Consider the following 11,488-nt stretch of genomic DNA (forward strand, 5'->3'; position numbering starts at 1 on the left):
AGATATGATAGAGGTCTATAAAATAATGAGTGGAGTTGAACGGGTAGATGTGAATCACTTGTTTACTCTTTCCAAAAATAGAAGGACTAGGGGGCGCGCAATAAAGCTACTAAGTAATACATTTAAAACTAATCAGAGAATATATTTCTTCACTCAACATGTAATTAAACTCGAATTCATTGCCAGAGAATATGGTAAAAGCTGTTATCTTAGCAGGATTTAAAAAAATAGAAAAGTTTAGACAAATCCTTTTAAGAAAAGCCATACGCAGTTAAGGTGGACTTGGGGAAATCTTTTGCCATCTTGCCAAGAACTTGTGACCTGGATTGGCCAATGTGGGAAACACTGGGTTTGATGGACCTTTGTGGTCTGTCCCAGTATAGTGATGCTTCTGTACTCATATAACCAGAACCCACTGCGTGGTATAGGAAGTAAAGACACTACCTGGAACAGGCTATATGGACATACTGCAGGAACCAAGAAGCTGGGCATACAGCAGGTACCAAGACCAGACAAACAGAGGTTCTGATGGCGTTCCAATAAAGGTGTATCCCACTGGTTCCCCTTAAACGCTGCCGCCAATCAGTGAACATCCTTTACCAGAGAATCCATAGGCGTCTGTCCTTAAATACCCCATGGTTGTTCAGCTCTAAATCTCTGGTGGTTCTCAGCCTCTGCTTTCTAGGGTTGCCAGTTTAAACTTATTGATCCCATCAGGTCTAGGTAATCTGCTCTCTGAGAGTGTCCCTGAAGGAGTGTATAGCATCTTAAAGCACTCCCCCATTAAAAAGAAAAAAAAACCCTCATGAATTCACCTTGAAATAAAAACCAGAAAATAAAAAGATCCATTCTGACCTAGACTTTGAAAATTTGCAGGAAGACTTTAGAAAATTGATCGCTAACCATTTTGGAATCTGATCAAAAGACTGGATTCTTATAACTTTCCTTCTGCCATGAAGATGCTTTATTTGTAGATGGTAAGGCTAGAATCTATCCAGAATTTGCTAGGGTTATAAAGTAATTGTTATTAAGATCGAGAGCTATACAACTCGACTATGCATTCAAATGCGATTAAACTATTCCGTGCAATGTGTTTTACGATCCTGAATATTCAATTGTGTTTTTGAGTTCCAGACCAACAGGATCCTCCGAGATATTTATTTGTTGCATTTGTATCCCACATTTTCCCACCTTTTTGCAGGCTCAATGTGGCTTACAATGTTTGGTTATGGCATTCGCCATTCCCGAGTAGAAAGTTACATTTGGAGTTGTAAACAGAAAAGGATAACAGGCATAGAAAGAGAACAGTTAACTATCAGGTGAAGTGGTGATGTGTTGCATTTACAATGGTTGATTAATGTCGTGATAAGCCTTGTTGAAGAGATGTGTCTTCAGAGATTTGCGAAAGTTGGTTAGTTCGTAAATTGTTTTTAAGTTATGTGGTAAGGCATTCCACAACTGTGCGCCCATGTATGGAAAGCTGGATGCATGTGTTTGTCTGTATTTCAGTCCTTTACAACTGGGGAAGTGTAGATTAAGGAATGTGCGGTATGATCTTTTTGCATTTCTGTGTGGTAGGTCGATAAGGTCCGACATGTAGGCCGGGGCATCTCCGTGGATGATTTTATGAATTAATGTGCAGATCTTGAACGTGGTACGTTCTTTGAGTGGTAGCCAGTGGAGCTTTTCTCTTAGTGGTTTCGCACTTTCATATACCAACTGAAACTCAGTTAATGTCTACTCCGTTGTACACAGTATTTTTACAGCTGTTTTTTCTCGTGTGTGCATTCTGATATTACAAAAGTTTTTTTTCCTGGAATTCTGCCTCACTTCCCTTCTCTATTGTGGACTCATAATACAGAACATAAGTAAATTATTTTTTTCTTTTTCCTCGTATGTAAGCTATTCCTTTGTTTTGTGACGGTTCTGTTTTCTGATTCATCTTGGATTGTATAATATGAAAATTATGCACATTAAAAAAAAACACCTAATAATTCATCTGAAACCATCATACTGCACCTTTGTCATCTCGGTTCGTATTTATGGAGTGGTTTGCCACTATCTTTAAGACATATTTGTGACTATTCCTTCTTGACGGTAGGCCTGAAGTTCTGGTTGCATATAGGCTGTAGTTTAAAATGCAGTTCTGGATTGAGGATGTACTTTAAAAATAGAGAGAAAACCCTTTTAGAGTTCAAGACGCAGCTGTATCGAGAACAAAGACTGCCTACAGCACCTTAGGGAATTAAAACCAGGTGCACGTCAAATTGGAGCTAACCCCCCCCCCCTCCCCACTACTACATTTTGTTCACCAATATAACTCTGAGGAATAGGACCCAATGTGCACTCATCACCTACTTATTCCACAGAGTGGAGGAGTGACCTAATGGCTAGTGCAGTGGACCTTTGATCCCAGCATCCTGGGTGCAATTCCCACTGTGACTCCTTGTGACCTTGGGCAAGTCACTTAACCCTCCATTGCCTCAAGTACAACCACCCCCCCCCCCCACCCCAAGATTGTGAGCCCTCTAGGGACAGAGAACTTGCTTATATTTGGATTATAAGCCACACTGAACCTGAACTCCGTTTGGGATAATGCGGGATCCAAATCTACTATAATAAAACTCACCCTCAACGTTCTGAGGACACTGACGTCAGTGAAGCCAAGCTCTGACTTCCTTCAAAAAGGTTTGAAGGTTCGTGGTGGTGAAGCCACCAAAATCGCTCCGGGCCCCGCCCTCGAGGGCGGAGCAATGGCAGAACAACGAAGTGGTTGGCAGGGAGGGAGGCAGGGGGAGGTGGGAAATTGCTCCGGGCCCCGCCCTCGAGGGCGGAGCAATGGCAGAACAATGAAGGGGTTGGCAGGCAGGGAGGCAGGGGGGGGGGGGGGGGGGGGAATGGCTCCGGGCCCAGCCCTCGCTTCAAACGTCATGATGTTGGGGGCGGAGAAATGCCAGAACAACGAAGGGGTTGGCAGGGAGGGAGGCGGGAAATCGCTCCGGGCCCCGCCCTCGAGGGCGGAGCAATGGCAGAACAACGAAGGGGTTGGCAGGGAGGGAGGCGGGGGGGGGGGGGGGGGGAATCGCTCCGGGCCCAGCCCTCGCTTCAAACGTCATGATGTTGGGGGCGGAGCAATGCCAGAACAACGAAGGGGTTGCCCAGGGACGGAGGGGGGTGTTGGCGACGAAAACCTTGCTAGCGCCCGTTTCATTTCCTCTGAAACGGGCTTCTTTTACTAGTGTCATAATAAATATGTATTTTCGAACCGCCAGACAGTTACCAAAGAAGTGTCAGGAGAATAGATGTTAGTTCGTCATTTTAAGTTGATGGCAAGTCCATAACACTTCAGGTGCTTCTTATTATTCTCCTCCTTTAAATCCTGGATCCGGTTAACGTGGACTTGAGTGACAATAATGTTTCTTAAGAATCTGTAGGAGTATAATTGTATTTTGTTTTTCTTACTTTTAGTCACTTTTCTGTACAAGTGTTTGCTTGATTTTTTTTTTTTCTTTTTTTTTTATAAATATAACATTTTAAACATATAAAGTGCAGTCCTGGCTATTAAGGTCACTGGTTTGTACTGGCATTTTTTACTTGATTTTTATTTAATTTTCTGCATGTTAGATTACAATAGAAAGCAGAGCCTCTTGTCTGTTTCTGTTTTTATACTGTGTATGTTTGATTGTAACCTGCCTGGGGAATAGGCGGGTACAAATGTATAAATAATAAAAAAAATAATGACCTATTTGATGCTGAAAATCATTAATTTCATTATAGGGGCGTACCTAGACTTTGGCGGGAGGGGGGGTCCAGAGCCCGAGGTGAGGGGGAACATTTTAGCCCCCCCCCCAAGCGCCGCCGCCCCCCCCCCCCCGCCATTGCCGACCTCCCCTGCCGCCGCTGCCACCACCAACTTTGACCCCCCCCCCTGCCGACGACCCTCTCGACCCCCCTCCTGCCAACAACCCTCCCCCACTGCCTACCTTTGCTGGCGGGGGACCCCAACCCCCGCCAGCCGAGGTCTTCTTCTTCCGGCGCAAGGCTTTGTTCTGTTTCTGTGAGTCTGATGCCTTGCGCCGGAAGAAGAGGACCTCGGCTGGCGGGGGTTGGGGTCCCCAGAGCCAAATCTACGAGGGCCCAGGCCCCCGTGGACCCACGTAGCTACGCCACTGTTTCTTCATTACCCAACTGGTTATTAAATTGTAACTTTTCCCCTCACTGTCAGCTGTCTCACCTCATTCTTCCATGACCAATTAAGCTGCAAACTACTTTCAACTATCTTCCACCTTGACTCTGGCATCCCACAAGGTTCCACTCTTTCCCTCACCCTTCTCAAACACCTTTCTAGCACCACTTCTCACCATTATTCAGGAGCAGGGCTGCGTACCACTTTGATATGCCTCACCACTACATTCTCTTAACGCTCATCTCTGTCAAGTCTCTCATTGGCTTAAAGCCAACTCTTATTTTCTGAAGACCTCTAAATGTGAAACCATTCTTTTCCCTAAACCCAATACATCCCCCCCCCTTTCTCTTCCAGTCATTGATAAGCATCTTCCTTTCAAAGAATGTTAAAATACTCGGGGGTTCTCTCTGATTCAAAAAAACTTGCATTCAAGCCATAGATTGACGCCGTCTGCCATTCCTTCTTTTTCACCTTACACCATATTTACTCCCTCCTTTCCTACTACTAATCATTTCTATAGCACTACTAGACATACGCAGTGCTATACACTTGAACATGAAGAAACGGTCCCTGCATGAAAGAGCTTACAATCTAACCAGGACAAATAAGGGATAAGGGAATTACTAAGGTAGGCATGATAAAACAGACACAGGTACTGTACAAGTGAACAGAGGTTAGACGCAGCATCAGAAAGGTGGGCTTTTAGCTTAGATTTGAAGATGGCCAGAGATGGAGCTTGACAAACTGGCTCAGGAAGTCTATTCCAGGGCATAAGGTGCAGCAAGATAAAAGGAATGGAGTCTGGAGTTGACAGTGGAGGAGAAGGGTATAGATAGATTTACCCAAGGAACGGAGTTCCCGGGGAGCAGTGTAGTGAGAGATAAGAGTGGCGAGGTACTGAGGAGCTGCCGAGTGAACGCACTTGTAAGTCAATAAGAGGAGTTTGAACAGTATGCAGAAACAGATAGGAAGCCGGTGAAGTGACTTGAGGAGAGGGCTAATACGAGATTTGCGACACTGGCGGAATAGAAATCAAACAGCAGAATTTTGAACAGATTGAAGGGGAGAGAGATGGCTTAGTGGAAGACCTGTGAGAAGCAAGTTGCAATAGTATAAGCGAGAGGCGAGAGTGTGGATGAGGGTTTTGGTAGTGTGCTCTGAAAGAAAAAGGCCAAATTTTGGTGATATTATAGAGAAAGAAACGACATGTTTTAGCAGTCTGTTGGCTAAGTGCAGAGAAAGAGAGAGGAGCCAAAGATAACCCCAAGGTTATGAGCTGATGAGATAGGGAGGATGAGAGTGTTATCCACAGAGATTACTGTAATTCCCTCTATGTTGGTCTCCCCTTACACTCCTTGAAAGATTGCAGCTTATTCAGTCTTCTGCTGTTAAACGTCACAGTGCACATCATTTCAATCAATTTCACCCTCCTCCTTCACTCTGAGCATTGGTTCCCCATTTCTGCCCACATCAAGTTCAAGCTTCTTCTGCTTGTCTTTAAGGGCCACCTTCCCACAGCTCCAGCCTATATTACCAAACGACTGATCCCTTATAACCCACCACGTAACCTGCTCTATCTCCCCTCCCTCTGACTCAATATCTCAGAGGAAACTGCCTTCTGTTACATTGGAACTTGAGGTGTGGAGGAAGAGAATTCCATAAACTGAAACCAAACATGACTGTGTACCCTTAGCACGCTACTCAAAACATCTTTTTATTGACTGCTTTAGATCATCTCCAACCTGACCGCTCCGCTGTCTCCAAGTAGTGTTCTGACCTGTCTCCCTGGTACCCCTCTACCCTCTTCTCTCCCTTCAGCTTTTGATTTTATTGTGTGTATGCTCCTTGGCTTTCATGCCGTATAATCAAGAACAATGAATAAATAAAACAAAAAATAAAATAAATAAACCATTCAGCCTTTTATTTTTTAAACTGGTGCTGTTGCTTTAACTGATGAGAATCTCTAGCAGTCATTCAGCTCTGGAACACTGGCCAACAGGCACATGCCAAGGTTTCTTTCAAATTCCTCTATGCAAGTTCAATCTTGCCAATGAGTTATAGACTAACAGAACGTTAAGAATTATCCTACTGGATCAGACCATGAAACCCAATATCCTTTTTCCAGTAGTGGCCTACTGAGGTCACGAGTACCTGACAGAATCCAAAAACGTAGATAGATTCCATGCTGCCTACCCCTAGATCGGAGAAGCAATTGGTTAGTGAGTCAAATAGGACAGGATGGGATGAGTCAGATGGGTCTTGGGTCTATACATTCAAAACGTGACCCAATCATTTTAAAGTAGGGGGCCTACCTAGTCAAACTCAAATTTAAATATTATATCAATGGTGGGGTAAGCACAGTGACAGATTTCCCGTACTTTCAGACAATGCCAGGAGGACAATCATGATGCCCTGCTTTGTCTGCGGAATGTGAATGGCATTTCAGTGGCTTCAATGCTCGCAATATTATGGTCCAACACAACACGATGCATTCAGAAACTGCGTAAGAACCGACAAGTGTCCTTGAAGGATACAAGAACAAGCTGAAGTATTACTACTACTCATCATTCCTATAGTGCTACTAGACTTGCACAGCGCTGGACACTTGAACATGGAGAGTCCCTCGACAGAGCTTACAATCTAAGCAGGACAAGCAAGAGATAAGGGAATTACTAAGGGGGGAATGATAAAACAGACATGGGTACTGTACAAGTGAATAGGGGTTAGGATTTAAAAGCAGCATCAAAAAGGTGGGCTTTTAGTCTAGATCTGAAGGAGGCCAGAGATGGAGCTTGACCTACTAGCTCAAAAAGTCTATTCCAGGCAACTTATTCAACAGTTACAGAATTGTCATTGATTGAAAAAGTACGTAAGTATTGCCATACTGGGAAAGACCAAAGGTCCATCAAGCCCAGCATCCTGTTTCCAACAGTGGCCAATCCAGGTCACAAGTACCTGGCAAGATCCCAAAAAAAGTACAAAAACATTTTATACTGCTTATCCCAGAAATAGTGGATTTTCCCCAAGTCCATTTAATAATGGTCTATGGACTTTTTCTTTAGGAAGCCGTCCAAACCATTTTAAACTCCGCTTAGCTAACTGCCTTTACCACATTCTCTGGCAACGAATTCCAGTGTCCAACTACACGTTGAGTAAAGAAAACTCTCTCAGATTTGTTTTAAATTTACTACATTGTAGCTTCATTGCATGCCCCCCAGTCCTAGTATTTTTGGAAAGCGTAAACAGACGCTTCACATCTACCCGTTCCACTCCACTCATTATTTTATAGACCTCTATCATATCTCCCCTCAGCCGCCTTTTCTCCAAGCTGAAGAGCCCTAGCCGCTTTAGCCTTTCCTCATAGGGAAGTCGTTCCATCCCTTTTATCATTTTCGTCGCCCTTCTCTGCACCTTTTCTAATTCCACTATATCTTTTTTGAGATGCAGCGACCAGAATTGAACACAATATTCGAGGTGCAGTCGCACCATGGTGCGATACAAAGGCATTATAAAACATCCTCATTTTTGTTTTCCATTCCTTTCCTAGTAATACCTAACATTCTATTTGCTTTCTTAGCCGCAGCAGCACACTGAGCAGAAGGTTTCAACGTATCATCAACGACGACACCTAGATCCCTTTCTTGGTCTGTGACTCCTAGCGTGGAACCTTGCATGACGTAGCTATAATTCGGGTTCCTCTTTCCCACATGCATCACTTTGTACTTGCTCACATTAAACGTCATCTGCCAATTAGATGCCCAGTCTCGTAAGGTCCCCTTGTAATTTTTCACAATCCTCCTGCGATTTAACGACTTTGAATAACTTTGTGTCATCAGCAAATTTAATTACCTCACTAGTTACTCCCATCTCTAGGTCATTTATAAATATTCAATATATTGTGGGTGGGTAATGGATAATGAGTCACGGGTCAGCTTGCATGAGCCCTCGTAAGCCTTTTGTGGCTCAAGTATGGCATTAAAAAGTTAATCTGTAACTTCTGCAAGAATGTCCAGTACTGTTGCTGGCTCATCAGTGTTAAAATCATTTCAAAATTTGTAAGCTTCAAAGTAAAACTGAAAATTTTGAATAAAGGGAATGTGGGAATCCCCTACATGAATTAGAATTTCCTGACATCTTGGGGAAATTCCCTCAGAAATATCAATAGTGGTAAAGAATGGAGCCCAAAGGAATCTTTTTGAAATCACCAATTCTGTAGAGTTCCAGATTACATACAGTAGGGTCCTGGGAGTCTGTAGGTTGTGAGGTTTTTCAAGGCGCAATAAAAACGTATGTAGCACACAAACGTTTCAGATCTCACAACCTCTTCAGATATGATCACAGTGATGGAAAAATAACATTTCATTTCTAGAAAATGCAGTAGAATGGGAATTCCCAACATTGGTATCAACAGGGGTGCCCAGCAATGTAGTAAAACCCCACCAAATGCAAATCATGGAATTCTTTCCAACCAGTGTGTATGTTGAAGTTTACAGGAGGATAGCTGTATGGGCAGGGGGGGGGGGGGGCGGGGTGGAGCAGTTGTCAAGAGTTTGTTTTGGGGAGTAGAATCAGCTTATGGAATGGTGGTGAATTTGCAATTGGGTAGTTTTGGGGACTGGGGCAGATGCAGATAAGGTAGTTCTGAGTAGTGGGGTAGTTGTGGGCAGATAGTTTTTGGAGTTGGGAAGTTTATAGGGTCAGCTGAGGAGGAGGCTAGTCTTTAGGGTAGGGCAGTTTGACAGAATAGTTTTAAGGGGTAACGGCCCTTTAGGGGTGTTGTGGCCGTTGCAGGGGATATTTGTGGGTGTGAAATTGCATGAATGGTAATGCAAAAGTTGCAGGAGGTAGTTTTTGAGGGTGGGGCAGTTGTAGGTGGATAGTTTTTAGGTGTGGGGGCAAGGCAGTTTGAATTTGGGAGAGTAAGGGTAAGTTTAAAAAAGCGGAATTCCCTAACTGCTATGTTTCACTCAATGTAAATTTTTATGTTACAAACTCCTTTTCCCATAGAAATGGCATTGGGCCATTTTTGGGAGGCTTATTTCTCTGGAATCACTGGTCCGACTTGGTCCATTTTCAAATCAGATGTGTCCTCTTACCAGTTTTTCCCCACATGCCCAAGTTTCATCCCATTCCATTAAAATTTCAGGGTTATTTTTGCCCCCTATGGACAGACATTCTCAACCCCTTTTGTATAATTTTCCAACTTCAGCTGGGTTGGAAAAAAATAAAAAGCTGGCCAAAAGCCAGAATAATTCACGAGCACATCTGTGGGACGGCAGCTCTAACCAGGACTCGGCATCTACATAAGTACATAAGTAATGCCATACTGGGAAAAGACTAAAGGTCCATCGAGCCCAGCATCCTGTCCCCGACAGCGGCCAATCCAGGCCAAGGGCACCTGGCAAGCTTCCCAAATGTACAAACATTCTATACATGTTATTCCTGGAATTGTGGATTTTTCCCAAATCCATTTAGTAGTGGTTTATGGACTTGTCCTTTAGGAAACCGTCTAACCCCCTTTTAAACTCTGCCAAGCTAACGCCAAAAAGCATTGGAATGAGATGGGCTACTTGAACTATGACCTAATCAACTTTTTCCTATACAGCATTAGCAACGAAAAAACTTCAAGAAAAGGGGCAGAGATTGGTTTGTTTGCGCCCCTTACCAAGAAGGTGTTCTGCTGCCCCTGCAAGTTATCCAAATTAGTCCTTAAGGCCATTTTCAAAATCATACGGAAAGACTAACATAACAGAAATATTAAATTAAAAAGCAACACATTCAAATTCATGACTCATTATGGGACCATGTAACATCTTCTGCTCTCAGTCCCTGATGAGGCATCACTTTATCACCCAGCCCTCAACAATTCTAACACCTCAAGTGACTAACCCCCGAGAGACAAAGCCAGGCCCTGGGGAAGATGGCTCCCCCCCCCCCCCCACATTCGGGCTGCCCGCTCCCTGACCTTCTGTGTCCAACTGCTCCTGCTCCTATGTGCCGGGACCCAGACGACTGCATTAACGCGATATCCTAAGTCACCCGGGTTATCACGTTAATGCGATCATCCGGGTCCCGACCGGCACACAAGAGAGAGACCCAGAAGCAGTTTGCCAGCACCGTGACCCCCCTCGGAGGCTGGGCCCAGGGAATTTGCCACCCCCCCCCCTCTCGGTGGCCCTGGTTAGGGGTATTCCTTTTTTTCATCCCAGACGTGCCCGTGTGAGAGGAGGTGTGCTGTAAGAAGTTCAAGAGGGGCTTATTAGAACACACTGAGGAGCAGCCTCCTTAATGGCCAGTCAGAGCATCCACATGGGAGGGCAGCCACCCCTGAGCTAGCTAGGCTTAATTCAAAAGAACGAGAAAGCTGGAACCACTGAAAGACTGTACTGGGAAAGCCAGCAGGGAGCAACTCAAAAGGTGAAGGGGAGGAATCAGTGGCGTAGCTACGTGGGACCTGAGGGGGCCTGGGCCCCCCGTAGATTTGGCCCTGGCCCCCCTGCCGACGATCCCCTTGAACCCCCCCTCCAGCCACCAACTCTCCCCTGCCGTCGCCACCCGCCCCGCCGCCGCATCAGATACCTTTTTTGCCGGCTGAAGAGAGTCTTCAGCGCCCGAGTAGCGTCTTCGTTCAACGAAGTTCCTGCGATCAGCTGTTTCGACGCCTTACGTCCTGCACCGTGCAGGCGCTACTCGGGCGCTGAAGAAGACTCTCTTCGGGTACGGGTAGGAGAGAAGTTTCTAGTAGACGGGCAGGATAAACATGTGTGGACAAATGATGGTGACAATGTATAGATGGGTTGTCCTAAGATTTCCTGTTGTACAATATATGTACAAAGCCATTAAGCCCATTAAAACGGGCAAGATTTTTTTATTTCTGAAATGTAATTTAAAAGTTGATGAGAGAGTGAGTGTGTGTGTGTGTGTGTGTGTGTGGCCTTACAATTCTGAAAGGAAGAGCCGAACCGAGCTGGATCCAAGAGAGAGCAGGCGATGAGGCCAGGTTTTTCTAATGTTTTTAGTAGTAATTCATGTTTCCCCTCCCTCCCTTTGGTTTATCCCTTCTTCTCCAAGCCTAATGCGATGGTGTTGGGAGGGGGGGGGGGAGGCAAAGTATATCCTCTGTTGTCCAGAGGTGTTTAGTTTCGTGGATGGAGGCATTGTCAGCTTTCCTTCAGAAGAATCTGTTGGAGCTGGAGTGACAGGAGGGGGGGGGGGGGGGGGGGGGCGATGCAGAGTGACACTGGTAACTGCCTTTTGGCTCTTAGGATGATAAATAAAAATGAAGCCCTCGGGCGTTCGTTG

The sequence above is a fragment of the Microcaecilia unicolor genome, chromosome 10 (genome assembly GCF_901765095.1).
Source record: "Microcaecilia unicolor chromosome 10, aMicUni1.1, whole genome shotgun sequence".
Lineage (NCBI taxonomy): Eukaryota > Metazoa > Chordata > Amphibia > Gymnophiona > Siphonopidae > Microcaecilia > Microcaecilia unicolor.